Source organism: Lithobates pipiens, unplaced genomic scaffold, assembly GCF_037356315.1.
Source record: "Lithobates pipiens isolate NorthernLeopardFrog02 unplaced genomic scaffold, aLitPip1_a1.2 Scaffold_22, whole genome shotgun sequence".
Taxonomy (NCBI): Eukaryota; Metazoa; Chordata; class Amphibia; order Anura; family Ranidae; genus Lithobates; species Lithobates pipiens.
The window spans coordinates 301,605,459-301,627,330 of NW_027507784.1; the positions used below are offsets into that span (position 1 = coordinate 301,605,459).

Consider the following 21,872-nt stretch of genomic DNA (forward strand, 5'->3'; position numbering starts at 1 on the left):
GAAGTTAGAAGCTGATTGGCTACCATACACAGCTGCTTAAGATTCTGAGTGCTCCAGATTTAGGTAATCTCCCCCCATGGTGTCATCAGAACAGGAAGTGGGAAGAGATCTCCATAGTTGGGACACAGACAGCAATACCTCAGAAATATTCTAACCCTTCTCCACTCAATCCAAAAAAAGTTTTGGCTTTAATGCTGAACAGAATAAAGAAGCTTCTTATGACATACAACATAATGTTTCAAAGACAATCATTGATGATCTTTTTTTAAATATAGCACAGCTCTATATTTACATGACAAAAAAATAGCTTGGTCCTATGTACACAGGGGAGCTCAGAGTCTATTCTGGCAGCTACTGAGAAGTGCCTGATGCCAAAGTCTGGTAAAGCCAAATCATAGCTCAGTATAGTCAGTTGGTCAGCACATGTCCACACTTGCTGTACAATGCACCGTCTCAGAGATTACTGCGTCTCACAAAGCTGGAGTTAATTTGGATCATCCCGCCAAAATTTCAGAGGAATGCAGGCCCGATGTCAGCAGGGCTCATATGTCTACATACAGACATTGTGTGTACACACCCAAACATTGCCCACATAAGCATCAATTTTACAACATTTTTAAAGGATGCAAAAAGGATGTCTCTGGAAGCATTTTCCTTCTACGGTGCCACACATACCTAATATTGTCTTTTTTTTTTTTTTTTTGTACTACCAAAATTATGATTACAGCTAAATTCCTTAGATTCATTATGTTCTAAATAGACAAAAAAGATTTAAAATTTTTTTACTTAACACAATATACACGCCCATCATAAACAGTCAAAAAAGACCCAAGCTGTAGAATTATTTATAATTGCACATAAAAAAATCATTGGAAGTTCTTATTGTTATATAATTGGGGACCGAAACTTGGGCCTCGCCCCTTAAGAAGGGCAACCTCGATAGACCGCATCTCCCACCATCCTCTTCTTCCTCCATCCCCCCTTCCTTCCCCGGTTTTCACAATGCTCTTTTTCCTGTTCTGTTCCCTCCTTTTTTTTCTTTTCCCTGTCCTTTCTTAATTCTTCTTTCTTTACCCTCAGCTTATCACTCTTTATGGCTGACCACTGGTCGTCCAGTTTCTAAATCACCTGTTGTTCCTCACTCTGCAGCCGTCATAGTGGAATCTGAATTTGTGTTATCCTCCAACCATTTTGCAAAACCCTTCAAAGTTTGGTGCACCATGTGCCATGAACAGATATGTCACGCTGTAAACTCAGTTACTGTATTCTGCTGATGTTTCCCATATCTATAACCCATTGATGCTCCTGCTTCAGATATACAGTACCTTGCAGATGTCTGAATCTCTCTTATACGTTTATTTTTTCTATATTACAAAAAATAAAAAAACTATTTAGTGCACAAAACTGAATTTTTTGATCTGGTTGGAAACAACTGAATTTGCATGGCAAGAAAGACGAGTGGGTATTATTATTGGGATGAAAATCAAGCAAGAAAAAAAAGCATACTTTGGCTGTGAAGAAGTTAAATGTTCTCCCACAAAAAAGAAAGAACACATTTTCTACTGGTTACAGACCAAATCCTAGCGAGTTTGAACATGTCTGCTACATCCATTCAAGAATGTCCCCCCTCCTTTTCCCAGATGCAGTGCAACCACGGCAGACCTGGACCAGCTATGCAGAGACCTGTAGACAAATTTCTGGTGATACCTGTGTGCGCCTATCCATGTCGCCCCTTGTATACACATCTGAGGATCCCTCACGTTTTCCCCTGAAATTTCACTACAAAGCAGCTGAGTTTTTTTTTTATACAGTAACACATGGCCCTAAATCGACTCCTGACTACCATAATATTATCCATAGGCTATAGCATTTACAACCATTTGTATCCAACTGGACCACACAGCATAATCTATGTTAATAAAGAAAATCACGTGGGGGCATGGCCGCGGCATTCGTGCGAGTGGACGTGCTTGAGCTGACTTCTGTCTAACCCGCTCTTAATTATCGCACCAGCAGCAGCTCACAGCCCGCCAGAAGGGATGCCGTTGAAGCGGAGACAGTCCCTGCAGCCCTGGCGGACTTCTCAGCTCCACTCCAGCTCCCTGGAAGCATATTTCACCGGCGGCGGCTGGCCACGTGAGTCCCGATCCAAGATGGCGCCGCTTAAGTGCTCTTCAGCTGCACGTTCGGCATCTCCGATCCCCTCACCGCGGCTGCCTTCCACTTCACCTCCTCCCCCACTTCACCGGGCTCCCCTGGCAGCTTCATCAGCAGTCTGGATCCAGGCGAGACCCGGGAAGGCATCGGTTCAGCTGCACGTGGGACCCCTATACACGTTTTAGCAGGACCAACCTCGCCACATTCATCCCCCCCACCTCTACTGGGAGCATGGACATAGGAGAGGCCCTCTGGGACAGTGACTTGTGGTCCCATATTCTTGCAATCCCTGATTTGGAGTGCTTTGTGGCCCGGATGGAAAAGGCTCTCAGACAGGACATTGAGGCCCTGCAAGCAGATGCAGCCAATACTGGGGGTAGAGTGGAGGCTCTGGAGGAATCCGTGGAAGACATCACCCCTACCCTGCAAGCTCTGCAGACACACTGCAAAGTACAAGACCAAAGAATTGACTCTTTGCTTGATCAACTGGATGATGTGGAAAATCAGGGGCCTGCTGGAGGCTACAGCACCTAGTGACATAGTCCCTACTTTCCAGGGTGTGATCAAACAGATCTCGGGCAGGGAGGCACCCAATCACATTGAAATCAATCGTTGCCCATAGGGCCCTCAGACCCCCCTCAGATGACCAGGACAAACCCAGAGACATCATTTGTAAGCTGCACAAATATTCCCTGAAGGAACGTATCGTGTACCATGTTAGGGGGTCCGCCACGTGGATTTTGATGGAGCTAAGTTGTCCCTATTTCTGGATCTTTACAGACGCACACTAATGCAGCGCAGAGCCCTTAAACCCTTGCTGGAAGTCCTGCAGGAGGCCCATCTGATTTATCATTGGGGATTTCCATTCAGCCTCTCTGTCACTAAAGATGGTCATCAGGTTACTTTACGGAACAAATCAAAGCCCATTTTACCGTTGGTGATTCACTCAGACCAAACGGGTCATAGTGGTGAGGGAGGCTAGGGACAACTCCATCTGAGCTATACAGCTAATCCATTGGGCAAATTTACAACAGACCGGTTCACCCTGCCTTCTACTGTCCACTGATGCTGAGAAGGCTTTTGACAGGGTGGATTGGACATATCTTCAGGCAGTGCTGTCTAGATCGGGCCTTAGCCAAAACATAGGCAATGGAACATAAGCAGTCAGCGTATGCTGATGATGTACTATTTTATTTAGCTGACCCGCTAATCTCCCTTCCCAATATCATGGCTGAGCTACGGAGATTCCATTCTCTTTCCAACTTTAAAATCAACTATAGCAGGTCAGAGATTCTCCCTTTTGCTATTCCCCGGATATGCGCTCCCAACTGCAAGCCTCCTTTTCTTTAACATGGTGTAGTTCCTCTGTGAAATATTTGGGTATTTTTCTCCCAGCCATATTTACACAGTTATACACCTGCAACTATGCCCCTTTGCTTTCCACAATTAAAGCTGACCTACTACGACGGAATCGTACCACTTTTTCATGAATGGGCCGAGTCAGTATCCTGAAGATGAATGTACTGCCAAGAGTTCTCTTTTATCTTCAGATGGTGCCTATATCACTACCCAGATCTTTTCTTCTCTGCCCTCAACAGTCTGGTCTTGAACTTTATCTGGCACGGCCAGAGACCCCGTCTAGCCCTACGCACTCTGCAGCATCCTAAGGGGGTTCCTTCCATGCAGAGTATTACGAGGCGATTGCTTTACAATGGATACTAGAAATAGACATCACACAACTACCAAATCCTGGGTCTTTTTAACTGGACATAACCTGTCTCATGCTCCCTGGCTCCCCTGGTATTGCCGAGGCCTTTCAGACTTCATGTCTCCTGTTTCTGTCCATGTGCTGTGGGTGTGGGGCGCCTTAAATGCTCAGGGGCTTCTGTCGCCACCTATGTCCCCATTTGCAACCCTGGTTCATTCTAGGGGAACACCTTTCCTTCTTCTGCACGTGGGCAAGAGGTGGAGAGGCACAGTGTGTAAGGATCATACATGAGCAGGACCTAGTCTCATTGGACTGGCTCTGTTCCCAGTTTGGCTGATTTCCAATGGAGTGGCGCTACAGACAGTTGCATAATTTTTTTCATTGTTTACGTCATACTATTAGGCCCCCATTTTCCCTGACTCCGCTTGAGAAGCTGTGCATGTCTGCAGACCCAGTCGCCCACTCTATCTCGCAGGCAGTGCTCGCAGTGCAGTGCACAAAAACAAAACACCAAAGTGTACCAAAAATGTGCATGTGAATACACACACAAAAAAAGTGCAATAAGATATGTCATATGGTCCCCTCCCGAAGCGATAGGACCCTTTCCTGACCCCCTGGGGTGCAAGATACTTAAGACCACCTAGCAAAAAGGCCAGGCAGACCCTGGTCCTCTTGATAAGCTGAAGCTTGCCAAAGAGTATTAGATGGGGGGTTTGGCTCTGCTGAAGACAGATCACATCAAGGCATGGCAGGAAGGAACCTAATGGCCCGCATCCTCCCTCTAGACTTCAGGGAAGGCCTGAAGACCCATACCTTTTAATCTTGAGTAAAAGATGACACAAAAAAGCGCAGAGACATACAAAGTAAGAAAAAATAAAATAAACGTTCCAATGTGCAAGCAAGAGTTTAAGCCATGCAGCTTGGTACCAAAAATTGTCCCAGTCGTGGGCTTAAAGACCTTGTTCAGAAAAAAAGCACTTAGTGTCATGGCCAAGTGTAGTTTCACAGAGTGGGGCCCCATAGTGCTACTGGGAGTGACACCCCAGGGGGCGCTTGACACCGAGGGCCCTCTGCCTTCCCAGGCCTCAGCCAGCACAGTTCAAATCAGGAGGCATTGGGTCCCTCAGAATACTCCACATTAGGGAAGTATTGCCGACCCCAACCTCACCCAGTGGGCACCTTATTTGCATTCTTTCCCACAAGGAATATCCCTCAGGTCCCCATCATACCAGCAGTGATACTACAGAGCAGGGTTTTTTTAAACTAGGGTTGCTAGGGGTTCCTTAAGCAATGAGCAATTTCTGCCTCTCAGATAAGTTCCCACTGACACCATTGATCTTTTTAGCTATCTGTAATGGGGTAATTCTTCCCAATGACCACAAGTGTAAGGAGCATTCTTCCCACTGACCATCACAATAATGTATCATGAGTTGTAGTAATTTTTAGCAGGAATTCCCAGAAAGTTATTTCAAGGGTTTTTCTGTGTTGAAAAGGTTGATAAAAGCTGCTATAGAGCCAGCCAGAAGGCCAGAATGACAGCGGAGCACAACTATTGGACACTGAGAAGAAAGGATACTAAACTTGATCTTAGCCAAGAGGCCGACACCAATACTGTACATAAAGTCCAACATTTTGGATAGAACGGAGAAGGGCTAAATCTCACCAAATTTTTGTTGTCTGTGTCCTGTTTGGGAGATTTTTATTTCTATGTCCTGGAGATACAACAGGAAGTAAAGGGAAATCTCCCCAAAGTAAGGGGAATTCCCTTCTTAGGGAGTTGTAACCAGAACAGGTGTCCCCATTCCCTAACCTTTTGTTCTATGACAACTGTAAGCATCTAAGCAATATTTTATTGATGTAATTATTATATATATTAATCCTTTGTCTACCAATGAATGTTATAAATATCCTGGTATTCAAGGGGTTAAAGAAAGGTCTGCTGTTAGAAATCATGTGGCCTTGTACAGCCTACCTGACAGCGCCCCCCCCCCCTCCCTTTTTTTTTTTTTTTTTACACTCTTCAAACAGCCTTGTTGGGGGGGCCTTTGGTGAAATATTAAGGGTCTAAGCAGACCCCCTGATGGCTCACATTTGAGACAGAGAAAGGGACTGAGGACAGAGGAGAGGAGAGAAGCTGACAATGCTACAGGGGAGGAGGCCACACAGAAGGGGACCCAGACAGTAGGCGTTTGGGGATGCAGATACCAAACTCCCTGCTCTGCAGCCGAAGGATGGAAAATAAGGAACCGGTAGAGCTGCAGGGGGATCCACAAGAGTTGGCAAAAAGGCAGTACATCAGTGGCTCCTGCCTGGGTCCCCCATTTTGAACTGATGGGGAACAGGCCTGGTACAGGAGGGCTGGCTGTACTGCCTTATCAGCAGCCTTGCTCACAGCATTAGCTGAGCAGATCAAGGCCACGTGTGGACAGTTCTTCAATAATTAGAGGTGGTACCACCCAGAAAGTGGGTGTGATCTGGACTGACCTGCCCAGAAAGTGGGCATATCAAGCATGGATCATGGACACGGGTGAAATTTTTCTGGGAACTGGGACACAGATGTTGGTAAGTATGAAAGCATACATATATATGCATACTAGCACCAATTTTACACAGGAGCAATAACAGCCTGTGTTTTTGAGTGAGAAAAGCCACACAAGCACGGAGAGAACTTGCAAACTCCAAGCAGCCATTGTCTTGGCCAGGATTCAAACCGAAGGAACCCAATGATGCATAGCTCACTGAACTGCATATAGAGAGGGTGAATCTTTTCAAGGGACACATACAACAGTAAGAGTATTGCTCTGACACAATCTATAGCAAGCAAGCTTTGATTGATTGCCTTGTAATACTGAATTCTATACATGCTGAATACTGTGTGTGTGTGTGTGTGTGTATATAATATATATTAATATATCAAAACATTTCAAACATACAGCAACATTTCTTTACTTCCAAATCAATATGCCATCACAATGTAGCTTAATATCAACATCAGCAACTGAACAGTTTCGAGCGACCACGCTCTTTCTCAGGCCAAACTATAGCTTGAGAAAGAGTGTGGTCTCTCAAAACTGTTGTCATTTTGAATTGAAAGTAATGACATTTTGCAGTATTTCCTTCCTGCCAAGCTAACTCAGGAGAAATATCCCCAGTGGGCAGCCAACCACAAATAAAAACCAGACAGAGGTAACCTTTCCCCACCCCATAGAAACTTGGAAAAAAAAGTTCTGGCTGAAGTTCCATTTAGTTATGATCAATAATTCATGATCCAGAGCCAGAAGGTCATACACCACCAAGAATCAGCACATAGCCGAGGCAGGGTTCTCAGGTGTTTGCACTCAGCTGTGGCCAGGAAGCTTGTAAAAATCTATGACAGGCTGACAGGCGATGTGGCTGTTCACATGTAAAAAGGCATCTGACTGATCCCTGCCATGGACATCTGACCTGTGATCCCTGTCATAGACATCTGACCTGTGATCCCTGCCATGGACATCTGACCTGTGATCTCTGCCACGGCTAAACGCTGATTCATGGTGGTGTATGGCCTTGATTGACTGTTTGAATTGTCAATAGGCCCCTGTGCTTCTCTTTACAATGTAGGCAGATCATGGCTGGTTAGAGGGGCCCACAGGATGCTGTACATAGCTTCCTGAAAACCAAAAGGTGTGATAATGCCCACATGTGATGCTGAGCCTTCATGATCGAAAGAACTGAGGGCAGTTCTGGGACAGTCAGTCTTGGGAGGAAAGAGCTAGATGATGCTGGACATCCTCCAGCCAAGAAATGAGATGAGCTCTGACTTGCTGCACCTTCTACTACACCAGTGTTTCTCAACCTGGGGGTCGGGACCCCCTCAGAGGTCGAATGATGATTTGACAGGGGTCACCAAATCCTGGGCTGTTCCTAAAGCCCGTACCGCTCTCTGCCTTTTTGCATCTGCCCAGCAGGGCTATCCCTGGAGCCCATGGCCGCCCAGCTGGGCTGTTCCTGGAGCCCGTGGCCGCCCACTCAACCTCTTCGCAGCCTCCCATTCAGTTCACAGCATGGGTGGGGAGCAGAGACTAGAGGTCAGCTGACTGGTGAGGAATCTGAAGTGGGAGGGGCTGGAGGAGACCCTATCTCCTGATTTCGGCATAGGTGTCACTGCTACGAGACACCACAAAGTCAGAGACGCAGTGAAGCCAGAGACACAGTGAGTAACACTACCTGTGATTATAGTGTCCATTAAAAGTCCCCACTACAATTCTCAGATCAGCAGATGACCCTGATCAAGAGCACCTAAGTTGGCTGATCAGAACTGCCCCCCCCCCCCCCCAGCACTGCCACTGATCCCACACCCCAACCCACTAAGGAGTAAGAGAAGGAATAAAAATAGAGAATACATGGAAGGGAGGGGAAAAGAGGAGGAGAGAAAGAATAAGAGAAAGAACAAGAAAGACAGCTAGAGTAGGGGATGGGGGAAACCCAAGAAATTAGGATAGAGAGGGATAAAAGGGAAAGAAAGGAGAACAAAGAGAAAGAGTGGTACATCCTAAAATGTACCATAAGGTGTTTTAATACTGTACGAGTGGAAGGGACTCAGGGAGAACTAAATGTCTGTGGGTTACGGGTGCAAATTACTTGTCTTGCCATGGGTGCTGAAAACCCACGCTACAAAAAAATAATAATTTTACTGTCAGGGGTCCCCACAACTTGGGGAATTTTCTCAAGGGGTCACGGCACTGTACTACACATTGTAAGAAGCTCACAGGTGTGCATTGAAATCATAGTAAGCAATTTCAGTAGAGGAGAGGAGCTTATACAACTGTGCAAGAATTACAACTAAAGGCTAAACCTTTTTTTTTTAGTTTTGGATAAAGTGGAGATGGATTAGAATGCTTGTCCGTGTCCCTGTTAGGGAAATTCACCCTCTCTATTTGTCCTGTTTACCATCATCATTCAAAGCGAAAGTAACGAAAATCCCAAATTTTGCGTCGTCCCCAGAAAAGTAATAGAGGGGAAATATTCCAATGGGCACACTACTTCAGGTGACCTGGGGGTCCCGAAGGAATTCCCTTACTTTGCAGGGATTTACCCACACTTCCTGTTTGGCTATGGGGCAGGAAGTGATGGGAAATCTCTGAAATGGGACACAGATGGCAAAAAATTGTGACAGGGGTTAGGCTTCATGTACACTAGGCCATAATGCAAAACGCAGCAAAATCTTGCTGCAAAAAAATGCTAAAAGCGCCTAAAATCAAGTTTAGGAGCAGCTAGTGTACATAAAGCCTTATAACTATCCCTTACTCTATCCAAAATGAAAAAAAAATGTTTTGTCTATAGTTCTACTTGAAGGAAAGGCTGGAGGTCAGCTTTAGAATGTATAGTTAGCTGCTGGCCTAGAGTTTTTCAAACGTGGGTAATTCGGACTAAGCAAATGAAGTCAGCTGCTTAAGCAGAGGTCACCTTCGGTAAAAACCACACTGCAAATCTTAAATGCAAAGATATAAAATATACAGTGCCTTGAAAAAGTATTCACATCCCTTTTAAATTTTCTACATTTTGTCATTTTACAACCAAAAACATAAATGTATTTTATTGGGATTTTATGTGACAGACCAACACAAAGTGGCACATAATTGTGAAGTGGAAGGAAAATGATAAATGGTTTTCCAAACTGTTTACAAATAAATATCTGAAAAGTGTGACGTGCATTTTTATTCAGCCCCCTTTACTCTGAGACCACCAACTAAGATCTAGTGGAACCAATTGCCTTCAGAAGTCACAGAATTAGTAAATAGAGTCCACCTGTGTGTATTGAATCTCAGTATAAATACAGCTGTTCTGTGGAGCCCTCATAGGTTTGTTAGAGAACCTTAGTGAACACGCAGCATCAAAAAGGCCAAGGAACACATTAGACAGATCAGGGATAAAGTTGTGGAAATGTTTAAAGCAGGGTTCGGTAATAAAAAAAATATCCCAAGCTTTGAACATCTCACGGAACACTGTTCAATCCATCATCCGAAAATGGAAAGAGTATGGCACAACTGTAAACCTACCAAGACATGGCCGTCCACCTAAACTGAGAGCCTGGGAAAGGAGAGCATTAATCAGAGAAGCAGCCAAGAGGCCCATGGTAACTCTGGAGGAGCTGCAGAGATCCACAGCTCAGGGGGGAGAATATGTCCACAGGACAACTGTTAGCCCTTGTACACACGATCGGAGATTCCGACGGAATGTGTCCGATTGGAGCGTTTTGTCGGATATTCCGACTGTGTGTGGTATGCATCGGACTGTTTCCGTCGGAATATCCATCGGACCAAATTTTCCAATTTGCCGGAAATATTTTCCGACAAAATGCTCCGATCGGACATACTCCGATCACGTGTAGAGAATTCCGATCGGACAAAGTGCCACGCATGCTCAGATCAAATTCCTACATCAAAGCTATTGGCTACTAGCCTTAACGTAGTCCCGTCGTAACGAAATAACGTCATCACGTTCTGAACGATCGGATTTTCCAACAACTTCGTCCGACCGCGTGTATACAACAGTTTCGGACAAAATCCGACGGATTTGGTTATCGGAATCTCCGATCGTGTGTACAAGGGCTAAGTCGTGCATTCCACAAATCTGGCCTTTATGGAAGAGTGGCAAGAAGGAAGCTATTGTTGAAGGGAAGCCATAAGAAGTTCCATTTGCAGTTTGGCTGCTTTCACACTGGGGCGGGAGCGGCGTCGGCGGTAAAGCGCCGCTATTTTTAGCGGCGCTTTACCGTCGTTTTAGCGGCGGTCTGCGGGCGCTAGCGGGGTGGTTTTAACCCCCGCTAGTGGCCGAAAAAGGGTTAAACCCGCCCGCAAAGCGCCGCTGCAGCGGCGCTTTTCCGGCGGTATTGCCGCGGTGTCCCATTAATTTCAATGGGTAGGAGCGGTGAATACACCGCTCCTTCACCGCTCCAAAGATGCGGCTAGCAGGACTTTTTTCACCGTCCTGCCAGCGCATCGCTCCAGTGTGAAAGCCCTCCGGCTTTCACACTGGAGTTAAAGGGGCCGGTTTTTTTCAGGCGCTACACAAGTGCTATTTTTAGCGCTGTAACGCCTGAATACTGCCCCAGTGTGAAAGGGGCCTTAGTGAGAAGCCATGTGGGGGATACGGCAAACATTTGAAAGAGTGTGCTCTGGTAAGACAAAATGTGGAAAATTTCAAGGGGCATGGATACTTTTTCAAGGCACTGTAAACTACGAGCCACCCGTCCCTCTCTTCAGCAGTGCTGGTACTCTTCCACTGGTCCCTCAGACCATCTTACCCAGTTCTCCTGGCTCTCAGGGCTCTCCTGGTTCACGCAGCCTTGTAGTTACCCATTTCAAGACCGCAATACTACGGCTTTGAATCAGTTTATTTGGGTTTTGGCTGTTTGAGCGACTAATTCACCACTTTATCACCTTTTGAAGCAGCAGGAGGGGTCATCCTCCCACTCTCCTGCCACTTGCTGGTGTTTCTCGGGCTTACCGTTCTTATCGGTGAGCCCAGGAAACGATCCAACGGTTTGCACAGCTGGCCATAGAGGTAAACAGAGGAAGGGAGGAAGTAAACCGTTTTTATTTTATTTTTAAAGCAAAAGACAAACATTTTTTTTTGATCTTTTGCTTTCAAAGGTAGAGGAGAGATTTGGGGTCTCCATAAAGAGGACTTGTCATTCCTTATTTAAATTACAAGGCATGTTTACTTTCCTTGTAATAGGAATAAAAGTGATTAAAAAAAAACAAATTCCGGCCCCTTTCACACGGGCTGTCCAAACAGGCCGCCTGTCAGTTTTTCTGGCGGACCTGATCGGACCCCCCAGTCTCTTCTTTGGAGCGGTGGATGTCAGCAGACACATGTCCGCTCACATCCACCGCCATCTGATCCGATCCTGTCCGCCAAAAACAGACAGATGGTGGTCCTATTCCCCATCCATCCTTCGGATATGATAGAAACTCACAGGAGCGGAACTGTGTCCATGTCCACTTTGCTACACAGAGTGGACAAGGACCTGTCGGAGAGATCACCCACTGAGCAAGTGGTTTTAGCTCAGGCAGCCATGTAAAAGGGGCCTAAAGGGAAAGTGTAAAAAGAGAAAAAATTTTTTTTTATAGCGCCCTCATTCCTCCATGCTTGGGCGCAGAAGCAAACACATACGCAAGTCGTGAGGTATCACCGTAAATGTTAGAGCGAGAGCAATAATTCTAGTGCAGGACCTCCTCTGTAACTCTAAACAGGTAACCTATAAAAATGTTTAAAGTGTCGCCTATGGAGATTTTTAAGTATCATAGTTTGTCGGCATTCCACGAGCATGCACAATTTTAAAGCATGGCATGTTAGGTATCCATTTACTCAGCATAACATATTGTACCAAAAAATGTGGTTATATATTGTGTTTTTTGCATTAAAATTCATCAAAGAGTATTTTTTGCAAAACAAACTGCATTTGAAAAAACGATGCGCAAGTATCATGTGATATAAAAAAATGGCAACGATCGCCATTTTACTCTCTAGGGTCTCTACTAAATATATATAATGTTTGGGGTCGAAGTAATTTTGTAGCAAAAAATACAGATTTTTACTTGTAAACAAAAAGTGCCAGAAAAGGCCTGGCCTTCAAATGGTAATGGCACCCAGCTGCATAGTCCCACTCCTAGCCTTTCAATAGGGGATCACCTGGAACCGCAAGCTCTCTCCTATTGAGATTTACAGATTTCTTCAGTCCTCTGGACTGGCCTTCTCTCCTCAGCTCTCCCAGTCATCCAGATTCACTTAACTGTCCAGACTCTCTCAGTCCTGTGGGTAAGGCCCCATACACACAATCAGATTTTCTGCAGAAAATCTGATAGTGTGTATGGGGCTTTAGGAATCTCTCCTCCAACATTGAGTGCTGTCTCCTGAGTAGCGCACCTCTCGTAATGGGAGTATGCCTGTCTACTCTATGGAGCACACACCTGTTTCCTCAAGGCAGCCCTGAGCTATGGCCAGCCAGCACTTATAACAAGTGGGCACACATGCACACCCCCACAGCCTGCAAGTCTCCAGTAAGACCTGGACACAGGATTGGAGGCTTCATCCCACCCAAGACTCTTTGAAGTCTCTGGACCCTGATCTGGTATTAGAAAACGGAAAACATAGTCTTCTCTGCTCAGACACAAAACCCTGGAGCCCCACACTCTGCATTAGTGAAACCCTGAGTCAGTTTTCCTTATACTTACACAGTGGCAGGGCCTAACACTGTCACAATGTATAGAGTTGCACCTGTTATTGCCAGCCCAGAATATATGGCAATATTTTACATGATAGGCCCATTTGGAGCTGTGTGCATGGAACCTAAAGATTATATAGTGATATAGTTGGATCTGGATAAACGCCAAGGACCAAATAATGCAATATGAGTTTCTGTTGTTTTGAGGAGGTAGGGAATTCTGTAGAAAATTGATGACATTGATAAAATGTCTTGGTGAAGGAAAACCATGAAAGCTGCAGGATATTACTAGGACGTTGAGGTCATGGGGAAACCTAACAAGGTTCCCTCCAAAACAACTGTTTAATCAGTAAAATGAGACCTCCCAAAAAATAATCATTTACAGTTGGGTGGAGGGTGATGGAGACAGGGTAAAAAAAATGGCTATTCCATTGTGAAATTCAGGAGATGTGCAGCTTTGCCAGCATTTCGTTTGGTCAAGGCTGTTTTAGATGTCTAGTCTTAGTCTGTGTCCCTCTAGGAAGACTCACTTTCCCAAACCTGCAGATCAATGTCACTGTGAATGAAAGTGAAGAAAAATCCTACTTTTTGTAATTGCCACCAGAACAGGAATAGCGGGAAAATCTTCCAATGGGGACATTTGTTCCTTCTCTTTTCCTGCTATAGCAACAAGGCAGGAAGTGGATAGAGATATCTTCCATGGTTTACAGATTTAAAAAAATCCAGACAGCTTCTAGTCATTTGCTACATTTTTGAAAAAAAAGTTTTGTCCTGAAACAGAAAGCAATCTATCACATATAGAAGACATTACATTGTGTTAAACCATTGTTTCTCAAATGGGTTGCTGCGACACCCTGGGGTGCATTTGGGTTACTCTGGGGTGCTACAAATATGGTACGCCGTTTGCCATGCTTAAGCCTCATACGCCATCAGCATCATAACAACAAATGAATTCCTAGGGCTAGGATGCACAGCATGTACCGTGGCAATAAATAACGCTGATCAATGCTGGCTGCCCCCCAACACTCAGGAGAGGACAAGGTGCATCTCTGTCCAGACCTGCTCTGCTTCCAACCCTCTGCCATGATGCTGGAGAAAAGTAGGTGGGAAGAGAGGTCTCTGTGATGGGGGACACAGAATAACAGTATAGGGGGACTTTGATGTATAGGGTAGACTCAGATGTAAAATAGTACCCTGATATATAGGGGGCTCTGATGTATGGGTGGGAATCTGATGCATGGGGATGATCTGATGTACAGGGGGGGCTCTGATGTATAGAGGGGACTCTGAAATATAGGGGAGACTCTGATGTATAAAAGTACCCTGATGTATAGGGGGCTCTGATGCAGGAGGGGAGGAATCAGGTGTATGTGGGTACTGTTTGTATGGGGGTACTCTGACGTATAGGGGAGGGGGGGCTCTGATGGTAATGATGCAGGTTCTGATGTGATGAGAGGATTTTATGATGGGGGTGGATGCTGCTGATGTGATGGGGGGCTCTGACATGATAGGTATAAAAACATCTAGAGGTACCAGGCATTTGCTGCCAATTATAAAAATTACACAAATAAAAAGAATTTGTATGAAAGTTAGCAGCGACAGTGGGATCCATTAACAGATTTTCACTATTAAAGGTTACATACACTTTAAAGTCTTTGTAAATGCAGTGATATGACTACTCTGGGCATCATGTGCTGTAACGCTCGCAGGCTGAATAAGAGAAATCACTTAATTCCCCCCATCCACAGTAAACAGTGTGGATGGACAAGTCTGCAGAGCCAGCTATTGCATTCTGACAGCCAGTGTTCTGTCAAAAACTATCCGGCCATCGGATAGTGTCCGCCCAGTACTGCGCAGGCGCAGAGCTTGCGCAGTACGGAGGAGAAGGAGACTCCGAAAGTCTCTGAGGAAGAACGGCGCCTGCGCACTGAGTCCAGGTGCAAGCCCCACCGTCCAAGTGAACATACGGTAAAGGGCCCCTCACGGGCGAGCGAACACGGCCTCGCTTTGCTTGGCTATTTTTTATTCTAACTCTATGTCCACTTGGATGGTGGGGCTTGAACCTGGACTCACGGCGCAGGTTCCGTTCATTTTCGGAGACCTTCAGCGTCTCCTTGTCCTCCGTACTGAGCAAGCGCAGTACAGGGCGGACACTATCCGATAGGGGACAGTATTTGACACATCACTGGCACCCACAGCTGTCTGAATACCCGAATAGTGCCTGTAGCTAATTGGATGCAAACGACAATGTTCTGCCCAGCTCATTTCACTAAATTTGATAGAAAAATCTAATTTTGCCAAGCCGAAATTGGGCAAAATTTGATCAGTGTACGGCCAGCTTAAGGGTTAAAAACAGACAGATAACAAGCACTTCCAAGCGGCAGATTTTCCAAGCCGCTGGGATTTTCAATGTGATGGAAATCTTTGGTAAAGAATGCTAATTATTGCCTTCTGCAATTCCTCTTCTGTAAATACACAGTATCTGGGCATGGGTCAAGTCGGAGTGGAAGACCACTTTAAAGCCCAGAGGCTTACAGTTCAAGTGAGGACGAGCAGAGACCTTGCTCCTGTATGGGCTCCCTAAGTAAAGTAACCCCAGTGCTCTCCTGGAATGAGGAATAATCCTCTTATTTTTGGGATATGTGACAAGTAAATACCTTCTGTTTTATGGAGGCTTTACTGTTCTACGCACTAATTAGATTTGAGGGCTTTTTGATTCCTTTAGCCCATTCTCACTATAACCTGTATGGTTATACTGTCTCGATGGGTCTGAAAGGGGAAGTATAGCCAACGCTATTTTGGCTGTACTTCTTCTTTGGCTCTCAGGAGTGCAGTTTGTTCTGCACTCCTGCAATCCGGTTTTAAGCAGGGGGCTGAGGCCGGTCAAGGCTCTGAAAAGATCCTGACCATATGGTTGGGATCCACTCAGAAGCCTAGACCGACAGCTGGTTCAGCCTCTCAGCAATCCACGGAGAACCGGAGCCAGCTCCTTCCACCCCCTCCACAGCCCAGCACTCCAGTGAGCGCTGGAGGGTAGAGCAGAGAGCTGGAGACTGACAGTCACAGCTCTCTGCTCAGAGTGGAGGGGAGAACTGAGCAATCAATGGTCTTTTATCGCTCAGTTCTTAGTGCAGAGTCGTTTGGGGGATGGATTCCACCTACATGAGTAAAAAAAAAAATTCCAAATCCCATACTTCTCTTTGAAGCTTCAGTTCTAATGCACAGAAGCCATGATTTCCATACACTACACTGATGATGACCAAATAGCTGTATGCAGTTTCTTCTTAGTCTTTCGGCTAAGATCAAGTGTAGTTTCTGTTCTTATCAGATTGAGCCCTGGTTCGCACTGGTGCGATTTGAAAGTTCCAAATCGCATGACAAGTCACACGCCATTTTTGGCAATGGAACTGTTCAAATCGCCATGACTAATGTAGCAGCGACTTTCTGATTTGATTGCAAATTCTGTTAAATGAAGCCGCAATAAAATTGGAGGTGCAAATCACACTTATCTGCAGCTTTGAAATTGCTCTGAAGTAGCATGATTTCAAAGCCACAGTGGTGTAAATCAGGGCTAAGCTAAAGTGCCATTATTCCTGCGGTAACTGAGGCAGATCCTGAGGGCAGGGCCGTCTTTAAGGCAGGGCAAAAGGGGCAGCTGCCCTGGGTCCTATCATTGTTGTGGGGCCCAAAGCAGCTGCCCCATACTTGCCAACTATCCCAGTTTAAATTCCCTTGTCCCTTGAAGTTTTTGTCCTTTGCTGTGTCCCAATATCTCAGTGTGATGTGCTGGTACTAATGCTGCCCTGCCCTGCCCTATTGTTGTGTACAGAAGTCTCATCTGCAGACCATGTGTTTACATGTAAATAACAGGCATTCATATGTAAATAATGGGAGCATTCATATGTAAATAGCGGCAGCATTCATAAGTAAACAGCTACAGCCGGTGGCATTGATATGTAAATAAAGGTGGCATTCATATGTATATCATGCCCCCCTGCAGTGAGGAGATGATGTGCTATAACCTCTAGCAACCAATCAGTGAGCAGTATTACTGTACAGTAATCTCCATCAATTAACAAGCAGAAATCATTTGCTGTAACCTCTAGCAACTAATCAGCGAGCCGTAATGTGTGCTGTAACCTCTAGCAACCAGTCAGTAAGCAGTAATGATATGCTGTAACAGCTGGAAACCAATCGCAATTGCTGCCTGATCTGATACAGTAAACTGATTTTAAGTCTAGCTGCTATTTATTGTATGTCTCAGAGCAGGTGGAGGGTGGAACTGGATGGGGGTGGGCAAGAAAATGGGCCAAGACATTTTTTGCCCAGGGTCAAATCAATATTAAAGGCCCTGCCTGAGGGATTCTGTTTTTGGGACAAGGAAACTATACTCCCTTAAGAGGGCTGGAAGTGCCTCCCTAATGTAGGGTATTGAGGGACTTAGTGCCTCCTAATTTGAGGTCCAGTCAGTAAGACAGTGTTTGCCCCAATGCATGTGCCTCCAGTGGGGTGCCGGAGGTATCACCATATGGCAGTGGTGACCCCAGTGTGGCACAAGGTAATGGCACCTAAAACTTCCTACTGCACAATGCGTCCTTGAGCTGACCTTTTGCCTAGCCTGATCTCAGCACTTGGCACCGCAGTACTTAGTGGACCGGCTGGACCCTAAGAGGTGAGGTCTGCTGGGGTTTTGGCCTAGGTGGAACAAAGCCCCCTGCCATTTTCAGAAACCTTGGCCACAGGAGGTTCGAACATCGTGAGACCCTCTTTCCTCAGAGGAAGGCCAGAGAGCCCTTTTGCATTTTTTCAGTCTTTACTTTACCTTTTTTTACGCATAACTACCTTGCTAAAGTTACACTGCTCAGGAAAAATAAAAAAAGTAGCAGTTTGGAATAAATGTCTCTATAATATTATGGTTACAGTGCCTTGAAAAAGTATTCATACCCCTTGAAATTTTCCACATTTTGCGATGTCACCCCCATCAAATCATTCCCCGCATCTATTACCTTTTGTACCACCGCCCCCTCCCTTTAGAATGTAAGGTCTATGAGTCTGTCCCTCCTGTCCCTTCTGTGTTGAACTGTACTGTAATTGTGCTGTCCCCCCTCTACATTGTAAAGAGCTGAGTAAACTGTTGGTGCTTTATAAATCGTGTATTATAATAATAATAACATTACAACCAAAAATGTAAAAGTATTTTATTGGGATTTTATGTGATAGACCAACACAAAGTGGCACATAATTGTGAAGTGGAAGGAAAATGATAAATGGTTTTTAAAATGTCTTACAAATAAACATGTGAAAAGTGTGGCGTGCATTTGTATGGCGCCCCCCTGAGTCAATACTTTGTAAAACCACCTTTCACTGCAATTACAGCTGCAAGTCTTTTTGGGGATGTCTCCACCAGCTTTACACATCTAGATAGTGAAATGTTTGCCCATTCTTCTTTGCAAAATAGCTCAAGCTCTGTCAGATTGTCTGGAGAGCGTCTGTGAACAGCAATTTTCAAGTCTTACCACTGATCCTCAATTGGTTTTAGGTCTGGACTTTGACTGGTTCATTCTAACACATGGATATGCTTTTATCTAAACCATTCCATTGTAGCTCTGGCTGTAGAGTCATTGTCCTGAGGTGAACCTCTGCCCCCGTCTCAAGTCTTTTGCAGACTCTAACAGGTTTTCTTCTGAGATTGCCCTGTATTCGGCTCCATCCATCTTCCCATCAACTTTGACCAGCTTCCCTGTCCCTGCTGAAGAAAACATCCCCACAACATGATGCTTCCACCACCATGTTTCATGGTGGGGATGGTGTGTTCAGGGTGATGTGCAGTGTTATGCCGTGTACACACGATCAGAATTATGGTCGGAAAAAGGTCTAATGGATTTCCTGACGGAATTCCGCTCAAGCTGTTTCGCCTACACATGGTCACACCAAATTCCGACCGCCAAGAACACGGTGACGTACAACATGTACGACGGGACTAGAAAAAGGAAGTTCAATAGCCAGTAGCTTCTGTCTCGTAGTTGAATCTGAGCATGCGTGATTTTTTGCGTGTCGGAATTGCATACACACGATCAGAATTTCCAATAGAAAGTTCTTCCGTGGGGAAAATTGAGAACATGCTCTCAAATTTTTGCTCCCGGGAATTCTGCCAGCTAAATTCGGATGGAGCATACATAAGGTCGCATTTTCCGATGAAAAGCTCTCATCGGTCTTTTGCTGGCTGAAATTCCGATCGTGTGTACGCGGCATTCGTTTTCCATCACACATAGGGGCTGATTTACAAAGTATTTGCGTCATGAGTTGCGGCGCACGCAAACGCACAACAGCTGTGTTTGTATTCACAAAGCATTTGCGCCTGTAACACAGCGCAATTCCCCATTTACTATGAGCATACTGGCGCACGGGCGGCCGCGATCTGTGCGCCACTATAGACCTGTCGCATGGCATCTTCAACTCAGAATTAAAATAAGCTGAAAGTGCCAATATTATGGGGGTGATGTGGGGTGATGTGAGGAAGTATAGATATGACAAGTAACAACTATGCCCAAAATAGAACGGAAAATTAACTTTCTCTAAACAAGCTTGCTGCGACTGCAAATACACTCGGAACTGCGCTAGGTCAATTTATGCACTGCGCATGCACAAGCGGCATTTGCGCCCATTCAAGTGCTCTGGTTCACTGCGCCGGCAAAATCTTAGTAAATGTCAAGCCACGTAGGTTCATTTGCATAAGTTGAACAGGCGCACCTCTCAACTTGACTGTTTTTTTTTTTTTTGCGCTGGTTCACTTCTATGGGTTTTTTTTAAAGCTATTTGCACACAGGTCATGTTTGCATTAAGAACAAAAAAAAATTAAGAAAAAAAAAAATGTGTGGAGGGTCCCCCGAAATTCCATACCAGGCCCTACAGGTCTGGTATGGATATTAACCACCTCAATACCAGGCACTTAAACACCTTCCTGCCCAGACCAATTTTGATCTTTCAGCGCTGCCGCAATTTGAATGACAATTGCGCGGTCATGCTACACTGTACCCAAATTAAATTTTTATAATTTTTTTCCCACAAATAGAGCTTTCTTTTGGTGGTATTTGATCACCTCCTTGGTTTTTATTTTTTTCTAAACAAATAAAAAAAGACCGAAATTTTGAAAAAAAATGTTTTTTTTGTTTCAGTTTCAAAACTTTGTAAATAAGTAAGTTTTCTCCTGCACTGATGGGCACTGATGGGGCTGCACTGACGGGCACTGATAAGGCGGCACTGATGAGGTGGCACCAATGAAGTGGCATTGACGAGGTGGCATTGATGGGCACTGAGATTTGGTACTGATGGGCACTGATAGGTGCCACTGATGGGCGACACGGATGGACACTGATAGGTGGCACAAATTGGCACTGATAGCTGGCACGGATTGGCATGGATAGGCGGCACAGATGGGCATGGATGGGCACTGATAGGTGGCACGGATGGGCACTGATAGGCGGCATTGTATTGTTTTGTACTGATGGATGCCAATCAGTGCCAAACAATAATGCATGCCAATCAGTGATGCCCATTGTGGGCACTGATTGGAATTAATTGTGGGCACTGACTGGCATCCCTGGTGGTCTAGGGTGGCATACCTGGTGCTGGGCATCCCTGGTGGTCTGGTGGTGTCCCTGGTGGTCCAGAGTGGGTATCCTCGGGGGGGGGGGGGTGCACTGATAATCAATCAGCACAGACCCCCCTGTCAGAGGAGCAGCCGATCGGCTCTCCTCTACTCGTGTTTGACAGACGCGTGTAAAGACGGCTCTTCCTATTTACACTGTGATCAGCTGTGATTGGACATGGCTGATCACGTGGCAAAGAGTCTCCATCGCCTATAGGGCGGGCGGCAAGTGGTTAAGAGGAATCCCACACCAAAAAAATAAATGCAGTGGGGGTCCCCCTCAAAATTCATTCCAGACCCTTATCCGAGCACGCAATCTGGCAGGCCGCAGGAAAAGAGGGGGGGGATGGGAGAGTGCCCTCCCCCCTCCTGAACCGTACCAGGCCACATGCCCTCAACACCTTGTCCCCATGTTGATGAGGACAAGGGCCTCATCCCCACAACCTTGGCCGGTGGTTGTGGGGGTCTGCGGGCGGGGGCTTATCGGAATCTGGAAGCCCCCTTTAACAAGGGGCCCCCCATATCCCGGCCTTCCCCCCTGTGTGAAATGGACCTACCATTTCACAAAAAAGTGACAAAAGTGTTAAAAATGACAAGAGTCCTTTATTAAAGTCTTCTTTCATCTTCTTTCTTATGGTCTTCTTCCTTTCTTCATCCTTCAGTTTCTTCCTCCATCTTCTTCTTCCTCCGATCCACTTCTTCTTGCTCCGGTGTTCTCGTCCGGCATCTTCCTCCACGGCGTCTCTACTGGGTGGCCCCGCCCTCCGTTATATAAGACCTGTCAGAAGAAGAGAAGCGTCACACAGCGGGAGCCTCCCATTGCGCGGAGCGTCCCGAGAACGAAGAAGAGACACCGTGGAGGAAGATGCTGGACGAGAACACCGGAGCAAGAAGAAGTGGATCGGAGGAAGAAGATGATGGAGGAAGAAGAAGATGGAGGAAGAAACCGAAGGATGAAGAAAGGAAGAACCCATGCAGGTTTTTTATTTAAATTAAAGTCGCCTGGCCTGCGGGCGACTTAAAGTCGTGTTGTACGTCGCCTCAAGTAGCGCCCCAAGTCGTATCCAAGTTGCCTCCCAAAATTGTGCTGGAAGTCGCGTTGCCCCTGTGTGAATGGACTGTTAATAATACGGCACGGGCTATTATGAATT

The 21,872-nt window shown here is 45.7% G+C and overlaps 1 protein-coding gene and 1 pseudogene across 4 annotated transcripts in view; one reads left to right on the top strand and one right to left on the bottom strand.

The window, feature by feature from the left end:
• Positions 1-21,872, bottom strand: part of GLIS2 (GLIS family zinc finger 2) — a 79,830-nt gene that overhangs the window by 42,251 nt on the left and 15,707 nt on the right. The window lies entirely within an intron of this gene.
• On the top strand, positions 16,350-16,449 carry LOC143925796 (U2 spliceosomal RNA; annotated as a pseudogene).